General features: G+C 37.0%; 1 long non-coding RNA gene across 1 annotated transcript; it reads right to left on the bottom strand.

Annotated features, from left to right (window-relative positions):
- Positions 1–2054: 2054 nt before the first annotated feature.
- On the bottom strand, positions 2055–10918 carry LOC138839449 (uncharacterized). The gene is made up of 3 exons (XR_011375978.1): positions 10847–10918; positions 2749–3048; positions 2055–2292 (listed from the first exon to the last, which is right to left on the bottom strand). It is a non-coding gene; the product is annotated as an uncharacterized lncRNA (long non-coding RNA).
- Between the last annotated feature and the right edge of the window lie 4560 nt (positions 10919–15478).

Genomic DNA, 15478 nt, shown 5'->3' with positions numbered 1-15478 from the left:
GCTTTCCTCTTTTAATAGCAGGTTAGCTTTTATAATCAACTCAACAGTAAAACTCAGAGTGTAGTATACCTTAGAGTGAATTTAATGACGAATTGCCACCACTCTATCAAAACATCCAGGAAAAGTTTTCAATTGTCCTGACTAGTGTCAATTATACAGAAGTAAGCCTGTCAATGTTGGCAAGGAAAAGGTATAACATGAATGGGTCAGCCCACATCACTTACTCAGTAAAATGGTCAGTAAGAAGAAGGCAGATGTAGAGTAGTAGACAAGAGACTCAAAAGATTTTTGAAAGCCCTTTATTATCTTTTATATATCCCAGGCATACATCCAATCTTCCTAATACTAGTTTCAGAGAACAGCAGTGTTTTACATATGGTAAAGGGCTTCAGGAAAGAATACTGACTACACACCATTGTTCAATGAACCCTTCACACTGTGAAAATCACTTATATGATGTGCTCCACTTCATGTCAGTACGTTGTGCTGCCCAGAGCATTGACCTTATTTCTGACTTTACTTCAGCCAGCTTCTCTTCGTCCAAACTGTTGCGCAAATGCCACTGTTCATAACAATGTACAGGAACGGGATAAATCACATACTTTAGCTCTATCAAGGGTGTTAGGTTCTGCAAAAGGCTCCTGAGAACAGGCATGGTAATGGGATTACAGGCCAAGCTTAAGACTTGGAGGTGGGAACAGTGTCTTAGGGATGGTATAAAATCAGAGAGAATTAAATCTGTAATAAGACAATTATTCATCTCTAGCTGCTGCAGGGTACCAGATAAATTGTCCAGAAGAATCCGTAATGGTAGAGAATCTTCCCAAGAGATCTGGTTTTTACTGAGATTCAATAGCTTTAAGTGTCGGGCCTTAAGGCTTTCAGAGAAGTAAATAAAGTCTTTGTTAGTCAGGTCACAAAAATTCAGATGCAAGTAAGCCAACTGCGGTGACAGAACTCTGTAGCGACAAAAGGAAAATTATTTTTAAAGCATGAGTAACTGATCCAGACAAGGAGTCTTAAATCACTTGGTGATACATTGAAATGACAGCTAACAATGTAGGCTCTAATATCAGTAATAGATTTGCTACCATAAAAAGTTATTTTTCACAAACAAAGTTGCTTCAACTTCTTCTAAATGTAAACTATCAATTAGTTTATAGGATAGTAAAGATTAAATGAAAAAAATTAATACTTACACCATAGTACATTGTGGGGGTCTAATTCACTTATTTTATAGAGAGAAGTCAGGGAAAGAAAGCTACAGAAGATTCTCTTTGAATAATCCTTACATGACAATTTCTCCATTTGACTCTAAGCCTTTGGGAAAACCCATGAATGAAAGGCTCTGACAGTATTAACTACTATGGTCATATCATGACTATGTGCATCAGTGCTATAAGAATGAAACTTTCTCCAACTGCAAATGTCCCTTTCCTCTGTCTTTTTTACCAATATGTTTTTAAGTCTGTCATGCTATCTATATATGGTTGACTGAAAGAATGAGTATAATGTATATTGCTAATCTTGCCTTTCTTCTCACTATGAGAAAGGCATTTCCTAGCATGGCCAGTTACAGATTCCCTAGCAGTGTCCAAACTGAGAGAAAGGAAATATATGTTACAAGGAACTAGGGAATATGCAAGAATGGTTTCCTTCCTGAATTAGCTGACAGCTCATATCATCCAGAATACCACTCCAAGCCCTTACCTGAGTAGTTTATGTAGCTGGTTTCTGAGGGGGAAGTAAGATAGGCAGAGCTCCTGAAGATCATTTAGCTGGCTAAGATGGGCCAGAAACATTTTGAAGTTTTTCCTTTTATAAGATCTAAATATGATTTTAGATAAATTAAGGCTGCTCAAGTTGACCATCTGAGGGAAAATCATGCAGACTTCACTCAGATAAGTCTGATCCACTTCCAAGTGCTCAATGCACCTCATATCCAACAACTTCAGGGTATTTTTGTTGTCATGTGACTTAGAAATCTGTAAATCTCTACAACAGAGGTGCAGAGACCCCAAGCTCTTCTCAACTTTGCCACGAAGAATAGAATGAAAATGTCTTGCACTCCTGCTACCATCAAGATAAAGGTCTACTAATAATTCCATGGATTGTCTGGATACTTGAAGCTCTGAAGTTGAAAGACCATTATTGGCTTCTTGTCTTTTCATAATAGAGTTCTGAGAGTAAGTACAAGCATGATTACAGAAAGGGAATTTTTTCAAAAAGCTGAAACATGTGGTCTTACAGTCTGCATTCTGCCTTAAATCTAGAATCCTCAGTTTGGGAACCCTGTAGGAAAAGGAGTAGATGAAAGATATGAGAGGTAGTGTGTGTTAATGGAAACCAGCAGAATCAGCAATGAGAAGCAGAGACAAATACCTATATTCTTGGGGTTTACTCCAAATACCAGGTGGCAACAAATCTTTCCCACAAAAAATCACATAGCCTCTGTTAGTTGCTCTACATTCTATTCTCATTTTGCCTTTCCCAGTGTTAGTGTTCATGTTCCTCTTCTATGTAATAATATCTATCATCTATATACATCAGTTGTATCTTCAATCACCAGTAGCTTATATCATATTTGTAAGAGATTAATGTTTTTAAGGTGATCACAAATGTTGCACTCATAGTATCACAAAGACCTTATCTATTAATCAACTATGGAGACTTGCAAGTACTCTCCTGAACAAGATCTCAACATAATATTCTATGGATTTATCGTGTCTATATTATATGAAATCTTACCAAGAAGAAGAGTTGTGAACAGGAAGAAACTGAAGACCATCAAGCATGGCTTCCAAGATTTCATAATATGACTCCGGCTTCTCCAAGGCTCCGACATGGAGACAAGGAAAGGGCCAAGTACTTACTATTGCCTTCACTATATTCTTATGCCCACCAGAGAAAGCAACATTGAACAATGGAATAAAAAGTTCTCGTGGTATCTCTTCAACTGCACGTAATGCTACAGACTCATTTTTCACCACAGTCTGCATAGCAAGATCAAGCAGTGTGCCTGGATCCTGTGGCTCCATCTTAATACACCTGTATCAGGGTGAGAAATATTTAGAAATCTGGAAAGACAGCCACATAAAAACATTAGCTAAATAAATACATAGCAAACTGTACAGCTATCTCTAGAGAACTATTGCTATAAGAATTAGAAATTATCTCATAACTGTGTGGGAACTGAAGAAAATACTTAGCTGTAAAACTGGTAAAAATATTTGTATATTGTCTGTTTGATAAGGATCTAGAATTCAGAACATAAAAGCAACATATAATATAAAGGGAAAATTCATTTAATGGAAGTTGCAAATGACCATAAACACTGCTGGAATGAAGACACAGAAATGACTAACAACTAGATAAAAAAATATGCTAAGCAACACTTGTCATTAAGGAAATACAAATTAAAACTAGCCTATGATACCATCTTGTACCAAATAAACAGTCATTTTCCAAAATGAGAGTAGGGCCTGACATCGTGGCTCATGCTTGTGATTCAAACTGTTCAGAAGGAACAGAGGAGGTTGAAGGTTCAAGGCCAGTTAAAGAATAAGCCAGAAGTGATGGTTCAAACTTATAATCTCACCTATGAAGGAGGCAGAGGTAGGAGATTATCTGTCAATCTGGGGCAATTTATATATATATAAGCTGATCTGAAAAATAATGCAAGCAAGAAAGTTTGGATTGTGGTTGAGTGCTTGTGTAAAAAAATACAAGGCCTTGATTTCAAGTCTTTAGTGTGAAAATAAATAAATAAAAGTGAGAGCAAATAACTAAAGTTGTTGCGTGTATAGAGAAAGAAGAGCCACATACATTGCTGATGGCAAATCAAAATCATAGAGCTAAGGTTAAAAGTTTGGTGGTTTCTTAAAAAGTTAAACATAGTTACCCATTGTCACACCTATCTCACCTCTATATATACCCAAGATAAATGAAAAAATGCAGTCATACTAGCATTTTAATTGTTGTTTATGATACATAAGTGTTTAATGAGCAAAAAATCTGTGTTCTAACCACATTTTACAAAAACAGCTGGGCACTAAAGGTCCATGCCTGTAATCCTAGCTACTCAGGAGGCTGAGATCTGAAGATCATGGTTGAAAGCCAGCTCAGGCAGGAAAGTCCATAAGGCTCATCTTAAATTAGTCACCAAAAGTATGCAATGGGTTTTTTAAAATAGATTATCATTCAAGAAAAGCTAATTGGACCTTGTTTGCCAAGAACTGTGATTCTTTCATGTGCAGCAAAGGTCAAACCTCCTTGTAAGAAAGGGATTGCTTTTCAGGAAGGAAGGAATGTTTTCACCAATTAGTACAAAAGGATACTGAATTCCATTGCAGAATTTACAGCACATGCCATTTCATAAAGACTGCACACAACTCTGTGAGGATGTGCAGTCAGCTTTGTTGAGAGGTTCAGTTGTAGACATTTGAAATACTTACAATCAATGCTACTCCAATTTGATATCTTCTTCCCTGACAAGTTCACATGAAAAAGATATCAATAATCCTTAAGCTAAATTAAACTATAATACAATTTCAAAAATACCTGACAATGTTTACTCAGTTAGACAGCTAGTTAATAACATTCATATTATATATATGTATCCATATATACACATATATCTGTATATATGGATGACTGTGAAATGAGTAGAAAAATATGAGGAAGGACTTAGAATACTGGACTTTGAAGTATGTAAGAAAGCAATTTAAAAACTTGTACATGCTCATCTGTGCAATGTAAGTATAGGAAAGATTAGGCCGCAAGATGAAAAGACTATCCCTATAGGTAAACAATTGGAAAGGGGGAAAGAAATGGAAACATAGGAAAAACATTGAAGGAATGAGAAAGGAGTGACATTTCTTTGAATGCATGTTTATGTACAACTTTGATTCTGTTTTGAATATCTAAACTGACAATTTAAGATGCTTTCTGTATCTGCAGTTCCTGCACCTATGGACTGGACCCACTGCCTATGGAAATACTATGCCAAAAATGTGTATTTAACTTTTGTCATTGTTTCCTAAACAATGCAGAGTAAGAACTAATTATATAGCACTAACACTGTATCACTTACTAGAAAAAGATCTAGATATCAGGCATGGTGGCTGACAGTTGTAATCCCACCTATGGGAAGCAGGGATTGGGAAGACTGTGTCTGTGGGTCAGTCAATGCAAAATATTAGTGAGACTCTATCTCAACAAACTGGTAGTACAGTGTGTCATCCTGACTACATGGGAGGCAGAGATAGGATCATTGTGGTCTAGAGATGGTCTAGTGATAAACACAAGACACTGTCTAAAAAAACTAAATATAACAGGGCTGTGGGCCTGGGCTGAAGTAGTATAACATCTGTCTAATTAGTGAAAGGCCCGAGTTAAAATTGGAGTACTATAGCAAGAAAAGAAAATCTACAGATGATTTAAAATACATAATTTTGACCAAGTGTGGTAAAGATAATGATAAATTTAAAAATCAATATGCTTTCTAAACCAAAACTTTTACATTTTTAAGCACTCACTGCACAGTTCAATGAATATGGAGAAGCACTGTCAGGTGCACATAATCTTCAGTTTTGTTTAGATTGTTATGTGAACCTTGAATCTTGGCATGCTCAAATTTGTTCTAATATATTTCCCTAAAGCCAAACTGGTGCTCCAAAGTAAGATAAAAAGTTATGGCAATCCCTGAATAAATTATGCTCTTAACTTATATAACAAAGTAAAAACTTTAAATTTGTTGAAATCCAGGATGTCTTCAGTAGAACGTATGTAGGATTTGAGAGAAAGCACAAGAATCTATAGTATAGTATTGAAATCTATGCATCCCAAACATTTATAGTTTTCCTCAATTGCGATATCTTTCAAACTAATGTGGGTACCAGGTATCTACATTATAGGAGAATCTGTGAACTTGATGTGAAAATAATTTACCATTTAATGTAAAGAACTTGATTTTGAATGCAAATTTACAATAGGGGGTCCTTAAACTAGTTCTCTGAGGAGGATATTGGAGAGGGGAAGGGCTCAAAGTCGAAGAAGATGATAATAAATCAAGATAACTATATACAAGGAAATAATTTTAGTTTGATTAGGAAATATTCCACCAGGCAACTCTGGAAAATAATACTTTAACCATATTTTCTAAGGTTAAAGTAAAATAGTTAATAAAAAGTTAACTATTTCTAATCGCGTTATTGGCCAGAAGTTTGGAAACTAATTTGTGTATAGAGCTTCTAGGATTGAACAAATGTGTAAATATATATGAAGAACTGATACCAAGATATTGTCATCCTCCAAGTAAGCAATAAGAACTCCTTCCAGCAATAATTTTAAGCTGGGCATAAAGGCCAGAGGTATAGTGCTTTCCTAGCATGCACAAGGCCCTGGATTTGATCCCCAGAGCCCAAGGAAACAAAGAATAAAACTTTCTTGACTGACAAAGTTATAGGTTAAAAAAAATCTGTAGGAGAAAATCAGCAAATGATAAATTTGAACATCTTACTGGAACAGAAACTAAGTGTGCATAAAAAGAGATTAGGTTGTATTGAAATATGACAAAACTTACATAACAATCAGAGGAAAAAGCTAGAAAACTAAGAATAAAAGAATAATAATTCTTACAATGCTTGATAAGAAATGTACTCATTATCTTGCCCATGTAATTGTAACCCTTCTGTATAGTATTTTCACAATAAAAAGAAAGAAAGAAAGAAAGAAAGAAAGAAAGAAAGAAAGAAAAAAAGAAAGAAGAAGAATTCCTTACATCACTCATGATCTCACTTTGTATAAACAGATTGGACAAATCAATATTCTGGTAGACAAGATGACTACCTCACAAACAACAAAGCTTAATGGAACAAGCAGCAATTCCAGATGTGTAAAGATGGGAAGCTTCTAAAGAAAATACAGTCATCCAAAGTACTCACAACTGACCTTCAACTAGTGGGGTCCACAGATTGCATACACTACCACCTTGCCACATTTGTTTCTATTGTGCTAGTTCATTGTCTTTCCTTTGAGATATAATGCAGATTATCCCATCAAGGGAAAACTGATTACTAAGAAGTCAGCTCAACAATATTGGAAAATAGAAGTGACAATTACAACCCAGGGACCCAAGAGATACTAAAAAGAAAGACATAATAGGATTTTGATCAAAGCTCCGAACTCCTCAATAATGAAAGGGTCAAAATGCCAAAGAATTAAAAAACAACTTATTAAAACAATCAGTGACAAAAAGACAACTCAAGTTAACTGATGAACCAAGAAGTCCATGCAAGTTATAGGTGAGAAATTCAGCAAAGATTCTGTGACTTTGAAAAAAAAAGAACAATTATTAGAAATAAAAACTCAATAAATCAAATGAAAGGCATAGTGGAAACAATCAACAATAGATCAGAATAAGCAAAAGAAAAACCACCAAGGATTGAAGAACATAAAAGGAAATATTTGCTCACAACAAAAAGAAAAAAATGAATGTGTATAACAAGAAATTTTAAATCTCTGGGATATGATCAAGAAATGAAGCATAAAAACTCATGGTGTAGAGAAAGAATCTGATACACAAACAAAAGGAATAGAAAATACATTCAAGGAAATTATAACAGAAAAGTTCCAAAATGTAAAGATATGAAAATCCAAATGTAGGATGTATATATAAATCCAAAAAGATAACCAGGAGAGAAACTCTCCCCATCACATTATAATCAAAATATTAAGTCTACAGCATAAATATCTTTCTACTGAAAGCTGTAAAGAATAAAAGTGCTGATTAACTTACAAAAGTAAATCTATATTACATGGGACCTCAGCAGAAATAGAAGCCAGGAAAGAGTAGGATACATCTCAAAGTCTAAAGATAAATAAATGCCAATCAAGGTTACTATATCAGCAAAGTTACCAATTTAAATTGATACAGGACTATTTTCAAGATAAACACAAACTAAAACAGTCCATGACCAACACAGCAGCAATGCGAAAGACAAAAAATCCTAAACACCAATAAGTTTTTGTCACAAAAATGAGGTCAGAAAACAATAAATTTTATGAGAGGAATAGACATAATAGATAAAAGAGGGAAAATCAAGCATAACAAATTCAGTAACCCATTAAACCTGTATGAGGAATAAGGGAGAAAGGACAAACAGTACTCTAATTTTAGGCAAAAAGAGACGAAACAGATCAATAAATACTTCTCTTTAATAGCCCTAAATATAAATGGTCTTATCTCTTGAATTTAAAATATATACATATGATGGGATTATAAAACAAGACCAGCCTTGTGCTGGTAGTTTATATCTTTAATCCAAGCTACTCAGAAGTTTGGTATCTAGAGGATAGTAGTTCAAATTCATCCAAGGCAGTAAAATCCATGAGACTCCCTGTCTAAAATAAACAGCAAAAACTACTAGGGCTCCTGTGGTCAATCACTAGTTTAACAAGTTAAGGTGTGCAAGCAAAAGCTAATTGCAAAGCAAGTAGATTAAAATAGTAATAAATAGTCTCTCAGGAGAACAACATGAGGGATGATATTGCTCAAGATGCATTGTACTCATGACCTGAGTTATAGAATTAAAACTCAATGAAAAAAATTACCTGAAAAAAGTGTCTCTCAACCAAGATCATGTAATCAGACTGATTCACTGATTAATTCCAACAGACATTTTAAAAAAGAACAACTTTCAATGCTCAAGCTATTTCATAGAATAGAAAATGAAGAAATGCTACCAAACTGATTATATGAAGCTTCTATTAATATGATGCCAAAACTAAATAAGGATATGACCAAGGAAATGTATAGACAACATTTTGTAATGAACACAGTTGGAAACCAAATTCACTAACACATTAAGAACATCATACACAGGAACAAATTGGTTTCATTCCAAGGATGTAAGAATGATACAATATATGCAAAGAAATTAATAGAGTAAACATATAGAATCAGAGACAAAAATTACATGATTATTTCAAAAACTGATTCAGAAATAGCCTTTGACAAAGTCCAACAATCATTCATGATAAAAAAAAAGCCCAAAGAAGTAACAAATAAATGGACATATTTCAACATATGACAAATTTATAGATAACATTTTACATAAGCAAAAATTGAAAGGTTTCACTCTTAGCACTCTAATAGAGTACTCTGAAATTCTGGCTTCATCAAGTAAGAGATACATAAGACAAGTAAGAGATATATAAGAAAGGAGATACAAATATGAAAGTAAGAAGTAAAAACCCCATTTGCAGGTGATACAAATTTATACTTGAGCAACTCTTAAGTCTCCAGAAGAAAAAAGCTTAAATCAAATGAACACCTTCAGCAATGTACAGAGTAACTATGGTACACCAAAAATTCAGGAGTTTTTTTTATGCCATTCCTGGGGCTTGAAGTCAAGTCCTAGCTGCTGTCCCTAAGGTTTTTTGCATAAGCATTCTACAACTTGATCTACAGCTCCACTTCTGGATTTTTTTTAAATTAATTGGCGATAAGAGTCTCATGGAGTTTTCCTTCTGGGGCTGGCTGCAAACCATGATCCTGAGATCTCCGTCGCCTGCGTAGCTAGGATTACAGGTGTAAGCCACCAGTGCCAGGCTTTCAATACTTTTTTTTACACACCAATAACTGACATAGTAAGAAAGAAATTAGGAAATTAGGAAAACGGTTCCATTAACAATAGTCTCATGCAGCTAAGAAATAACCTTAAGCAAGGAGTTGAAGTTCTCTACAATAAAAACTACACAACACTAAATAAAGTGATTAAAGAAGACACTAGAAATGGAAAGGCCTCTCTTATTCATAAATCAGTAGAAGAAATAATGTGAAAATAACTATACTAAATAAAAGATCTACATAGTCAAAGCAATTGTGGGCAAAAGCCCAATGACTATCTTCCCAGCATATCATTAAGAAAAACAAATGAGAAACATATATGGAAACACAAAACACCTGTAGCAATCCTGAGCAAAATCAGCGATCTTATAGGTACTACAATACCTAATTATACTACAGAACCTTATTAAAGGGAAAAAATATGGTACTTCTTCCATAAAACATACACGTATTAAAGTAATAACAAGGACCCTAAAAAATCACTTGGGTTACACTGAGTTTTAGGAAAGATCTCCCTTAGGTGGATACTAAAACAAGTGGACCAAATTCTGCAGTGAAACAGTATTTTCAGTGCTGAACTCTTTCTCAAAGCAAACATCACATTAATCCCTGACAGCATGCAAAGTGAAGGGAACAACATCACTTCTGCATTAAAGTGGTTTGAGATCTAAAAGTAAAGTCCAATAATATACATGCTTTGACATCTGTGGAACATTAAGAGGGGCTTGACTAGCCAAACTAAAGTTTTCCTGTTTATCACATACCCATGAAAGTGACCTGCTAGTCAGAGTTTTATCAAGTGGATTTCAGCATAGTGCCTACTTATCATTGACTATAGCATGTTTCCCACAGGTCCATATTCAAGTCAACCAACCCCTATGAATCAAAGGTCTTTTCATTCTCACACTCTTGTAGAAGCCCACACAGCTTCTGTTGCTCACTTTCTTCCAGAAGGTGATATGTGTGGTTCTTCCTGTTATGTGGTACTTTCCTCTGTCCTAGGCTCCAAGTAAATGTCACTGTGTATTTGATCTCTGTAGTCTCAGATACCATGTATCTGGCCATCTGCAAAACACTGCGGTGTGAATACCTCCCTCATCCATGAGATGAATGGAAAGACAATAAAATGGATATTCTTGCCACTTACACATAATCTAAAACTAATAATAAGTGAACATCATACAAACCAAAACTCAGATACATTCTAAAAAGTACCTGACCAGGACTCTTCCAAAATGCCACAGATGTGAAAGATCAAACACAATACAAACTCCAGAAAGGATCCTGGAAGACAGGGGAAAAGCATTATTGAAATAAGTGATGAAATTCAAGTAAAGTGCATAGAGTAGCTATTCATACTGAATCACTGTTAATTTCTCAGGGTGATTTCTATGGCTATGAACAATGTTAATAATAAGGTGATCTGGATGAAGGTCCTCAGTACATTTTTTTTGTCGGTCGTGGGGCCTGAGCTCTGGGCCTGGGCACAGTCCCTCAGCTCTTCAGCTCAGGGCTAGCACTCTACCACTTGAGCCACAGTGCCACTTCTGCTTTTTTCTGCTTATGTGGTGCTGAGGAATCAAACCCAGGGCCTCATACATGCAAGGCAAGCATTCTACTACTGAGTCACCTTCCCAGCCTTCAGTACAATTTTTGAAAGTTTCAAATTATTTTATAAAAGAACATTAAAAAGTGTTAAATCAGCTCAGCATACCGGTATTCAAGGGTAATCCCAGAACACTGGGCAAAAGGCTAAGACAGGACTATCACAAATTACATAGCCAGTATAGACTATATATGAAGACCGTATGTCAAAAACACAACAAAAAATTTTCTTTTGGAAATGCTCCATGAGAAATGAAAAAATCATCCGCAACATGTAATTATGTATTTGCACTTTATATGAAACATTCTTAAACATAACATAAATGCAATAGAATAAATAGGAAGATATCTATAACATAAACACAATTTAAAAGCCTGGCATAAAAATTAACCATAAACAAACTAAGATGCTAGGAAGAATATAGCTTATTGGGGAAGGAGAGAAGGATTAGGAACCTTTTGAGATACAGAGATATGAACTCAGTGCTTTTCACTTATTAGGCAGGCACTCTATTACCACTAACGTACAACTCCATCACCATTTGGGGGATTTTTGGGGGCTATCAGTCCTGGGACTTGAACATGGGGGCTAGGTGTTGTCCCTGAGCTTTATTTACTCAAGGCTAGTGCTCTATTGCCTGAGCCACAGCTCCACTTCTGGCTTTTGGTGTGGTTAATTGGAGATAAGGGTCTCAGGGACTTTTCTGCACAGGTTGGCTTTGAACCATGATCCTCAGATTGCAGTTTCCTGTGAAGATGGGATTACCAGCATGAGCCATCACCACCTGGGCAGTCATTTGGAGGAATTTTAAAAAGAGAGTTTGGAATTATTAGAGAACTGAAGCTAATCACACATAAACCAAGGTACAGAATGCCCTCCAAGTACACTGTTGAGAAATTTCAGTAGATTGCTTTCCTATTGCACATTGCTCATGGGTAATTTAGGCCAGAACACTTATAATTTGTACATATGTAAATGATATGACTATGCTTTGCCTAACTGAGTCAGAAAATTCTTGGCAGGCATAACCCTTCAGTTCCTGTTAAGCTTGAGCAGCAAAGGCACCACCAGCTTAGTAGTTATGTTTCCCTCAGCTTTCCGCCCCAAAGTTCCATGAGCCACAGGAGTATTCAATGAGTTCAGCTTGAGTCAGACCACTCTCCCTTAGATCAGTCAGCTTCCTAAGTACAAGTAAGTGGACCTCAGACTCCTGGCCAGCCCAAAATGGAGCTGAATTTCCTGAAGAGGCAAGGTCTACTGAGATACCTGGATCTCCAAGTACCCGAATCTCTGGGTTACCAGATCTGAATTCTCTCAAGCTCCCAGTTCCCCTGAGCTATAGGTCACCCAGGTCTAGAGTTTCCTTGAGCTATGAGTTATTCCAATCTCCAGTTACCCTGATCTCTCTGTTACTCTTGATCTCTCTGTTCCCTCAAGCTACAAGTTCCCTGGATCTCTAAGTTCCCCTAAGTTCCCCTAGGCTCTAATTACAAATATCTCTTACTTCTGTCCAGTTTCAAGTTACCCTGATCTCAGAGTTTCTGGTGTCTCCAAATTCCCTAGAGCTCTGAATTTCTTGGAGCTATAAGTTACCCCGATCTCCGAGGTTTTCCTTGAGCTCCAAGTTTCCCAGGCCTACAAGCTTTCTTGTAGTTCCCTCGTGGCTCCATGTTACCCTAGTATCTGAGTTACCTGAATTTCTGAATTCTTTTGAGTTCTGAATTCTCTTGAGTTTCAAGTTATTCCCATTCCTGGTTACCCAGATCTATGAATTTTGCTCAGCTCTAAGATATCTGGATGTCTATCTTAGCCACATCTCCTATCCAATCTCCAAGTGTCTCCAAGTTCTGAGTTGTCTTGATCTCTGAATTCCTTGAATCTCTATAATACTTGGATCTCCATCCAGTTCCAGGTTCTTGAACCTGTGAAGTACCTCAGATTCCAAGTTATCCTTATTCCCAAATTCCCTTGGGCTCTAGTTATCCCATCCCTGAGATATCTTTAGTTCTGAGTTACCTGATCTCTACATTACTCCAGTCCTCGAGTTCCCTAGAGCTCCAAGATATCTCGATCTCATAGCTATCCATATCTCCTACCCTCATCTCTGAGTTCCCCCAAGCTCCACCTGTATCTGCATCTTCACTTGAGCTCCAAGTTAAACTGATTGCCGAGTTCCCTCCTGCTCACAATTACTCAGATCTAAGTTACTTCCAGCTCTAAGTGACTGGGTTGTCTGAATATTTCCGGCTTCCCACTGACCTAAATGGCTGAGTTTCTTAAGCTGGTCAGTGACAAAGAGGGCTTAAATATCTTGGGATACCAGTTAGCCAAAGAGATGAATTCCCTCAGGCTCAGCGGTGACTGGCCTTGTTACTGAAGCGGCAGAAGTCATTGGTTGGCTGAGGCCCAACGGGTTCTCTGTGATGCAGATACCCAATTTCTCTCAGATTCTCAGCCACCCGGACAGTCTAAACACCTCATGGCCTAAGTGACCCTAATGGGTAAATTGCCTCGGGGTCCCAGTGACCTGTTTGGCAAAGTTTCCTGGAGCTCCCGGTGACCCGGACTGCCGAGGTCCCTCAGATGGCCGAATTCCCACCGGCTAACCCTCCCAGAGGGACAAATTTTCCGAATTCTCAGGTACCCAGCTGACAAAATGCCCTCAAATTCCAGTGACCTCGATGGCCACGGTTCCTAGTTACCTGGATGGCTAAGGTCTCTCTGGCTCCAGACAACACTGTAGGCTGAATTCCCTCAGGTTTCCGGTAACCGCGACGTTCGAACCGCTTGAGCTCCAGGCAACCTGTACGGACTAACTTCGTCCAGGTCCACGTGACTTGGTTTTACAAAATCCCTCCGCCCAAGAGCACCCGGAAGTTCTATTTTCATCTGGATGCAAACAACAGGAAGTAAGAAGTCCCTCCGCTGTTCAATTGCTCAGAAGGCCTAATCTCTTCCGGTTCCAAGTCACCCGGATGTATGAAGTCCCTAAGTTGTCCTGTTAACCAGATTGGCTGATCTCTTTTGACTCTGAGTGGCCCGCATGTAGAAAGGCCATCCAGTTACCTGGATAGTTTATGTACTTAGAGCTGCATGTGACCCAGATGGCTTAATTACTTCAGGCTTCTGGATACTTCAGGCTTCTGGATACCGGAACGTGAAATTCCTTCAGATTTCCTAATGACCCAGACGACCCAGAACTGTAGTTCAGAGTAACCCAGTAGCCCTGAGGACCGTCAGTGTCCCAAGTTAGATTCTTAATGTTTAGGATTCCGGGGACCCAGGTGGCTGAAGTCTGTTCAAATACCAGTGACAGTCGAAAACCAGGTTCTCAGTGACCTGGATGGTGGAATTCTCTAGTGTTCCCCGAGCAAATAGACACTCTGCCAACTCAATGTTACTGACAGTTGCGACTTTCTAGCCATCAAAATCCCAATGTCATTTTTCATTGCAATAAACTAATCCAATATTCATAGAGAACCACAAAAGGTCCTAAAGATATAACGAAATTGGGACAAAAGGAAAAAAAAGAAGGTATAGCAATTTTAAACTCAAACTTTACTATAGAGGTCCTGTAATAAAAATAACTTGGTACTGGCACAAATAGGAATAAAAACCATTGAAACAGACTAGAATATCCAGAAATAAACCCACATACAAAGAGCCATCTGATATTTCACAAGGAATCTAAAACTACATACTGGAAAAAGGACAATTTCAGTAAGTGGTTTGGGGAAACTGGATATCCACATGCAAAAACCTGAAGTTGGATCTGTTTGTCAACTTGTACTATTATCAATTCTAAATGAATCAAAGCCCTCAATTTAAAACTTGAAATACTGAAACTAGTACAAAAAGGAGTAGAAGAAGCAGTAGAAGTTATTGAGACAGCCAAGACACTTTGAAGAATTCCAGAAATTCAGCAAATTGGAGAAAGAATTGACCATTGGGATTGCATCAAGTAGGGATACAAAGAGACCAAACCTAGAAATGATGGGTAGTAGAAGGAAACAGATTTAAGTTAAAGGGATAGAAAATATTTTCAATAAAAATAGAAAATATTCCAAATATTTGAAAACACTCATCTAGGTACAAACAAGCTTTTAAAATATCCAACAAACAAGAATCACTGCCATCACAGTTAAACATTAAGAATGCAGAATAAGGAAAGAATACTGAAAAGTATAAAAGTACCAAGACACATATATTGGTAAGCAGATTTATACACACATGTTATATAT

Source organism: Dipodomys merriami, unplaced genomic scaffold (assembly GCF_024711535.1).
Source record: "Dipodomys merriami isolate MVZ:Mamm:240054 unplaced genomic scaffold, mDipMer1.0.p SCAF_3, whole genome shotgun sequence".
In the NCBI taxonomy this organism is placed as follows: domain Eukaryota; kingdom Metazoa; phylum Chordata; class Mammalia; order Rodentia; family Heteromyidae; genus Dipodomys; species Dipodomys merriami.
The sequence above is the reverse complement of the archived record's forward strand: the minus strand, read 5'-3'. Positions and strand labels throughout refer to the sequence as shown.